This window comes from Acyrthosiphon pisum, chromosome A1, assembly GCF_005508785.2.
Source record: "Acyrthosiphon pisum isolate AL4f chromosome A1, pea_aphid_22Mar2018_4r6ur, whole genome shotgun sequence".
NCBI lineage: Eukaryota > Metazoa > Arthropoda > Insecta > Hemiptera > Aphididae > Acyrthosiphon > Acyrthosiphon pisum.
The window spans coordinates 166,148,031-166,157,399 of record NC_042494.1 but is presented as its reverse complement, the minus strand read 5'-3'; positions in this window follow the sequence as shown (position 1 = coordinate 166,157,399).

The window sequence follows — 9,369 nt, the reverse complement described above, 5'->3', positions numbered from 1 at the left end:
TAAAGGAGGCACCCAGGATATATATATATAAATAGGTATAACTAGGTAGATGCATAAATATTTCTAAAAAATAGCAGGGAGTCATACTCAAAGGACCTCCATATTATATAAACTATTTGTGTATATTTTGTTTTTCTTAGCTTCAAAAATGTATTATAGTACAACAATTTTATGAAAATATAGATAATTATATGTTATTGAATTATATGGAAACATAATTTAGTGATCTGTGATATAATAATACAATAGATTCACTTTCCTACCAGGAAAGATACTGTTGAAGAAAATTCAAGCACTTTTATTGTCCCAAAAGGTGATGACAAACACAATAAAAAAAAAACCCACATAATTGTAAAATCAATACATTCATCGCTCCCCTCTAAATCTAAAACAAATTATAAATTGATACCTATTGGTACTTGGAAGTTGTAAAAAGTTTAAAAGTAGGTACCTACTATAGTTTTGAATTTACATTTATTGTATTTTTTCTTTAAACTATTCAACTTACATTATAGGTACTTAATCTGGATATATGGTTAAAATTATATACTTGACAGAACATTCTTTGTATACCACTTTTTGTATAATAATCGGTAGGTGCGTAATATTTTTAGGTAAGGTATATTGTAGGCAATACAAAGAATTACAATGATTACCTTTCATTTCGAAAAATTATTATTACTATACCTACCCCTAAACCATCATAATATGTTATATAACTATGTAATACCTAAACCAAAAATGGATTTTTCTCCGGGAATTTGACCAATAGCGAATGGCATGACAGATTATTTCGAATTGGAGATCGGATTACACGGGTAGTTTCATCCCGGATGAAACTAATGTTGTGCGGATCTTGACCTCGTATGGACTTTGGCCGGCTGAGGTGATAACAATAAAGACGAAATTAATGGGATTACCGTTCATACAGTAAACGAATATGATTGGTTGCTTCTTATATTACACAAGAAATTTTCACTCTGACCATGCAGAATCCAGCAGATAAAATTGCAAGCGCATAGAAAATTGCAGTCCGATATCATCCGCAGTAAATCGTTGTTAGGAAATAATCAAATATCTATAATAAATATTATATATAATAATTAATAATAATATATGAATCACAATATTCTATTATATATTTAGTTTTATATTATATTACATATAATATTATAAAAATTAACTGACTATATTTAGCCATTTAAGTATGTAGGTAGGCATAATGTGTATATATAGCTAGTTACTTATACCTACTATGACGTGCTATAAATCATAATGACGTATAATAGTTTCACCGAGAATTCAAATTAGATACCTACTAATAATTTAGAATACCTTTCTACCTACCTACATGTTACATATTAAAACACATCTGCGCGTCATCGGCTACTGAATAGGATGGTATATGGTTAGCTACTGAATAGGCACGTTATTGTAGTACGGAATCAAGTTGTGTACTCGTATCACGCGTGTAGAATTGGGAGACAAACAATAAAACCCATTGTTTTTTTTATTAAACTTCTATAGTTTTGCACGCGGATTGAACTCGAGATTATTATATTTGTGTCCGGAAAAACTTTGACGCCGCTTCGTGCGAACGGCATATTATATATACCTTACCTACTACGATGCAATCGGGTGAACGGCCAATGACATAGGTATTTTAAGGAGTATTCACCAGAAACCAACAAATTACCTACCTATACCCGCTGACAAGAAAACGAACAAGTTAACTGATATTTACCTATAATACTACATAGTGGCCGTTTAATGAATAAAAGCAATAGACAGGCTTTATAGTACATGGGTTGGTACATCAAAACCAGCAACAGGAGTGGGTTAGGTACCTACCTAAATGACAATACAAGAATGAGGTAATATTGATGACACAGCCGTTGGCAAGCAATTTATTGAAAAAGCAGAACCTATACCATGGAAAGTACTACAGACAGCGGTGGTACACAAGGACTTCAATAAATTACTATTTCCACAACGAATCCTAGTCCCTTTAATATAAAGACTATTCATCATTTTGATGTTTGGGTCATGCTCGGCCGAATCACTATACGTCACGCTGACGAAGTGGCTTTTCTTTTTTCTATACCCTGTACATTTTTAATTAAAATTCTTAAGGGAACAATATTGGGAATAATAATATATTATCTAGTAACTTTATCTCTATCGTTTGATTGATCGAATATTATTGTTTTTTTAATTTTAATTTTTTTTTTATGAACCTCAGTTATTTAACATTTCTTAACATTTTGAGAACTTGTTAAAACTTAAAATCCTTTTGTTCTTTATTTGTATTCGGTTTTTTTTTCATTTTACCATAAAATTATCCAATATACTTTCACATTCATCTTCTACCACTGCCACTAAAGTACGATTTACCGTTTTGTATTTTCAATACATTTTCTGATTAATAAACTGTCTTTTTGGACACTGTAAGTTACTCTGACTGTATACTAACGTAAATTACTTTAAGAGAGTTGAATTTGATTAGGTAAAAAAATTACTCCTGAGACGAAATTTATTATTTTTCACTTTGAAACTGTATTATATTGTTTAATTTATAGCAGTATCGTCTGCTATCTACAGCGTAATAATATTATTATATAGGTATGTACCTATGCAATTTTATATATTTTATTTACCTCTATAATTTCATAGTTATACTATAATATTCATAGTTAGTGAAATATAAAATAGTTAAACAATATACCCAATGTAGGTTCTTTAGTTAATTTAAGTCGAAATAAAACATTTTTTTCGTTTATCTAAAGACTAAAAATATTCAAATAATTTTTCAAGAATATTTTTAAAACAATATTTTTAAATGATAATTTTTAAAACATTTACTTATACATCCTCTATAATAAATTATTTATACATAATTATATAATGCGAATACATTTTTGCTGTCAAATTTACCTTTGGTAATACCTATTGCACCAAAGTAATTAGCTGTAAGTATTTTACATTTTGAAATCGACTGTCTAGATTAAAAATTAATCTAAATCATCACATAGTAATAAAGTTGCCCCCTTTTTTTTAAAACTTGTTTTATAAATACGATAAAATTTAACATACAAATAAAATAATACCACAGAGGTTTTTTTTACCATGTAATATTTATTAACAACTAGATTGTACGAAGAATAGATTGTATAAAAAAAGATTAAAAATGAACATTAATTGCTTTGTTGGGTAGGCAAGGCACTGTTTTGGTAGACCAAAGGGTGGGTGTGCTGTCATATTAAATCTGAAAGCAATTGTTTTTTTTCTTTCTAAAAAAAATTCCGAGCATCACTGTTTTAGCAGTTTTCCCCAATTGTACGATAAAAAAACATAAATGTACAACTTGCAAACTATTTTGTTTTTATTTATTAACTAAGCACTTAAGCATCGTAGAATCAAATAATAATTTTTTGATTTGAAATGTTTACTACCTATATAAATGTGTTTGTATAGTTGAATTATGCCAGAATACTCATATAAAAACATCATAATTCAAGTTGTATAAAAATAAATATTGGATGCATTTTATATTTGTACATAGACCTAGGTATGTAAAAATTGGAAAATTAATTCATCGTATAAAGTTATTGTATACTAAAACTAAACTTTATTTAAAAACAAATTCCTTATATTTTTATGCAAAAAACCATTTGATTGAAATATATATGTACAAAAACTACTGTAAATTATTTTGGTTAATAATGTTTTTATTTTTTTCTATTTCGACAGAAAATGGTCTTATTTCTGGCTAAGACTAAGACTGTAGTGAAAGCTTACATTTACATAAAACACCGATATTGTCGAAATAACAAAATTCGGGAAACTCCAAATCTCCTCGTTAGTTATTTACTAAATGGAAAAAAAATATTGGTCTACCCTTCAAACTTAGATAACAACGAGCCGGCAAGTAATAATTATAATTATATTAGTTAGGATAGAGTGGTTTATATTGTATATAGGATTGTATATGTACAATCAACAATGTCTATATTTTCTACGTAATATCATTGATTATAAATACTAGTATTTAGTATTTATAATCAATGATAATATGTTATAGGTTTGATCCAGTTTTTTCAAGTTATCTATTTAAAAATAATTTTTCACTGTTTTAAAATACTTTTTATGATATTATCAGATTACCTACTATAATATATTTATATTGTTTTAATGTAATATAGGCACTATACATGTTAACTTGTTTTTATTTTCATAATTTCATCATTCTTAATTTCATGTTATCAATTCAGTTAATTAAACTAGTGAATTAAATTAAAAACAGTTTGTTATAATTAGTGTGAAAAGTTCACAGAAAAAATACACAATAATTTGATTTAATTGTTATTTTTTTGTTTTAATTACACCAGCAGAATTTTTAAATACTTGAATAAAGTTATTTGCATAAGACAAAATTTGAAATGTAAAATATTGTTTTTTTTTTTATTCCCATGAATAGTTTTGAAACTAAAAGTTAAAGTTTATAATTGTTAGAAGAAATATTTCTGCATACAATTTTAAGAAATGTTTCAGTTAGAATGAGCAATAAAAAAATGTAATCTATAGACTTATTCTTCAATTTATAATATAATAGTTATACAAAAATCAAATACCAGCTGACTACATAATAATATGTACATTATACTTGTTAGTTTTTAATTAACAAAATACCTATACACATTACTGGTAATATTAAAGGTATGAATTATGAAATTGTATTTAAAACAATTGTAAATTTGTTATTGTCTATAAAACAAAAAAGTTTTAATGATAGGCAGACGGTTTAGATATAGACGAAATTATGTACAAAGTACCTGCGGACAAATATTTTATTCTCGACTTTTGTACCTATACTTTTAAATAGTCACTAGTCTTTTAATGGTCATAAAATATAGTCTATTATACATTTACAAAACAAAACATTTTTTGATAAAGTCATGTTAAGTAATTTTATAAATTAGTTAGGTACCTACTCACAAATGAGAATTTTGTCATTTTCAAAATCTACAGAGGTGAACATTTTCAACACAAACAGTTAAAAAAATATTTTCTTTAAATATTAAACCCAACGCAAAACAAATTATTATAATGTAGATACAAGGTACCTATCACATCTGTGTTATTTCAATCAAAAAGTACATTATAAAATATGTGGGTACCTGGTACCTACGACCTACCTAATGGATAGGTATGCAATAGGTGTACATACGTCATACATAAGCCACACAAACTATAATATTATTTTTATTTAATTTTTTTTGGGATGTGTGCTTTAAACTTTTTGTTGAAAAGATGACTCAATTTATGCAAAGTAAAATAATTATATACGTTCTATTTACAGTTAATAGATTAGTGTTTCGAAAAACTGTAAAGCACAGAAAGAGTTTAAAAAAAATAAATACCCCTACTATAATAATATAGCTTTATCGTCCAACTCAGAATCTAAAATAAATTACAGTAATGTAAAATGTAATCGTTAAAATTAAAGTATTTTTGTAGATCGTAAAAATGGTTCAAAACACTTCAATGAAAAACATTTTTTAAAAATATTGTTATAATATTATATAACAAACAGAGAGGTACATATATTAATAAAATAATAATAATAATAATAGGTATTGTTAATTTTTTATTTAAATATACATATTATTTTTTAATGTATTAAGATTAGTTTAATGTTATGCAGTACATTATTTGTAGCTTGTTACATGAATAATTTCATGTTGCATAATATTTTGATAAGTAGGAAGATATAGCGTTGATTTCAAAAAGTACACGAAAAAGCACTAGTTAGAGAGCACAAGTGATTGCATAATCGTTAAAAGTTTATTTGATCGAGTAGGGAGGAACTCGAATGAGTAGGTACGTTCATATATTCCATGTAAGGAATATAATAGTTGGTAACATATTATTTAGAATTCACCTAACCGAGATCTAGTCCAAAATCATGCAGATTGAAAGTATAGTGTACAGCCCGTATTCAAAACGACAAGAAGTTTTTACGTAGGTTCAATAATGTGCTAACCTATACAGAAGTTAGCGTTCTATAACTTTTTTTAAACTCTGAGTATCGTAAAGACGTTATTGGTTATAGTTTGTAAGGCAGCATTAATGTTCTCCAGTTTTAGTGTATACACACCATAAAATATTCAATCAATCAAAAATGGCATGAATATTTGTACTTTTGAAACGATATTTTTCATTTTGAAAAGAATAATTTCAAGGTTAGATATTGAAAGATTAATTATTAAAGGTCTGTTTTTAAAGGATACTTGAACATTTTGAAGCAGCCCATCAATTAGTGTTGTTACGAAAAAGTGTATACAAATAAAAATATCGAAGAACTTGCTCTGCTACAAATAAGTACCTAGTGCCGAGTCTCGTCATTGAGTTGGTCACTGTAATTTATGTGTTCAATTTGAGTTCAATCATGCATCAATGTATAAAGGTACAAAAAACGAATCTGAGACTGTCATTATATGCAAGAGCAGGATGATTCACAAAGCATGCTCCCCCCATTTTTTCTTTAATTATGCAGTTATTCAAAATCTGACTTTGAATTTTAAAATATACTTAAATATATAAATTCTTGAGATTTTTCGTACTACTTAAGCAGTGTCATGTAGAGATACAAACTTCTGTTTATAAAATAAGAACACCCCTTCAATTATAAATTATGCAGTCAATTTTTTTTGAAATTCAAATTCATCAAAATCAAAGTCTGTACGAGTAGTTTTTGAGTTATTTAACTTTGTGTTCTAAGAATAAAATGTCCATGGAAATGGGTTTATGAGATATAGGTGCTATTTTAATTTGAAAATTGTAGTCATTAATATTAATTATTAATCTATCAATATTAATAATTTACAAACATTTTTTATATTCGTGGAAATCCATTTCTAAGGACTATTATTCTTAATTTCAACATTTTAATAACTAAGAAACTACTCATTAGAATTTTGAATTAGGTAGGTAAATCGATATTTTCAAAAAAATTATCCACTAAAACTAAATCATTTACAGTAAAAATGAGGATTCTCATTTGAAAAAACAGAGTTTAGTGCTAAATATATATATTGTATTAAAATAATATTTATATTGCTAACATAGAAAAAGATTTCAAGTCACAGCATACATTCATTTTGGAATTACAGCAGAATCAAAATAGTTTTTGTTAAAAACTGGTTTTGCTTAAAAATTCCAGTTTTATTCAATTTTGTTTTTCCCTATTATATTGAAAATGATGGATGTTTTTACTTTTGACCTAATAAGTACTAGGTAACTATAGATCCAAATTCACCACCAGAAAATATCTTGAAAGTCGAAAATCGATCCATTTTTATTTTTGACTCCTCCAAAAGGCAAAGGTGATGACTGATGACAGATACAAAGATAAAAATACACATAATTTTAAATAAATTCCATGCAATCACTTTTTCGCTCAGAATCTAAATATTAAATAATTATACAAGCTTTACACTTTTCCACGAAACATAAATAATTGCGTGTAGAGCAGCATAATTAAGAACACGAACCAAGATTAAGTATATTTTTTGGGTTGGGCGTTTTTCGTTTTGACATTTAGTTCTTAATTATTTACACCTCCCATAATGCGTCTATATATATCCAAGCGAGTTTCATTCGTATAGTATATTATTTCTTTGATGAAAGTGTAATAATGGAAAACTAGCACGCAATCGTAGGATTACGGAAGTAGAAGCTATGGAAAAAAAAATTAAAATTTTCGTAAATAAAAAGAAAATCAGTTGCCTATACATTATTATTACTCAAAACATAATAACATCATAACGAATTTCTAGAATTTGCAAAGTCGGTAGGCATTTGGGTACTTATGATGTTTCTTCGTAAGGAAATAACATGTTCGTATATACAACAGGTAATTGCAGTATGCGGCCGTTACGGTCGTGCAATAAAATTATATTAGATACATTTTATTGGTTTAATCAGATTTTTTTTTATACGACTGTGAAAAAACCCGCTTTACACCAAGTGTTTTACATGGCTTTCATGGGGTTTTCTCATTTAACTAAACAAAACGTCAGGGAGTCCTATTCTTGGTCGGACCTTTATCATGTAGATACGCAGTTTTAATAATACGAGTGAGCATTTTAATGCGAAGCAAACACGATAGGGCTTAAAGGATATATAACAACGTAAACGGCAATATAGATGCGATCATCAATGCTCGGCATAATACGTGCTACTTCGATTATGTCCGACTGGAAATGCTTGTAATAAGGTCCTTACCTGTGATAATTATTTTTGATTCGATCAATTTTTTTTTTTTAATGATGTATTTATATACAACTTGCGTGCAATTAATACCCTAACTTACTCCCCGGTGTTATATATTTTACATAATTATTTATAACTTTATGTTGTAAATTAACATTTGAAACAGTAGATATTATAAGCAATAATATTCGACATATCACATAAGACTTTAATACATATATAACAATAATAAATCAATAAATACAATATTGTGAATTGTTATTTCACGAAACCTATGGTTATAATATTATTATCAAGGCTGGGCAAGTTAACGATTTTTTTTAACTTGTTAAGTTAAGTTATTTTAAAATAATTAAGTTAAGTTAAGTTAAAAGTTACTCGTATTTTTTTTCGTTAACTCGTTAAGTTAAAAGTTAACTTTGAAAAAAAAGTAATTTAACTTATTGTAAAGTTAAAATTTGCTAATTTGCAAAAAAAAAAAAATCCAGCCATATTATATGGTTTATTAGTTTTTCTTTACGTCCAAGAAAATTACTGGGTAAATTTAAAATGATACATCAAAGTAAAAACACATAAAAAATTTGCGTTATTCTTCGGACGAAAATTAACTTAATTTAGATATTTTTGGAATAAAATTAACTTTAAGTTAACACGTTAATCTTGAAAAAAAGTAACTTATTAAGTTAAAAGTTAATTTGAAAAAAAAAAGTAACGAGTTAATTAACTTAACGTTTTAACTTAATTTAAATTGTTAACTCGTTAATGCCCAGCCTTGTATATTATACACGAGTTCCCCCGCGCAGCATTAAAGTATAAACGTAAAATCGCAAACTTTGGATAGCTATAACTTCCAAAATAATGGTTTCCGCAAAAAATTTAAACAGTTTCGAAATCAGCGTTATAAAAACATGTCTTTAAATTTAAATTCGTAAGGAGCGTGGTAAAGTGCATTTTAGCATAAAAAAATTACAAAAATTAGTAGTTATCATTGATTGACAAATCAATTGAATGACGTCAAATGGCCGTATCATAGTCATGCATGCAAAAAATCCAAGTATAGGTACTCAAGCAAATTCTTACCAAAAAAATGTATGC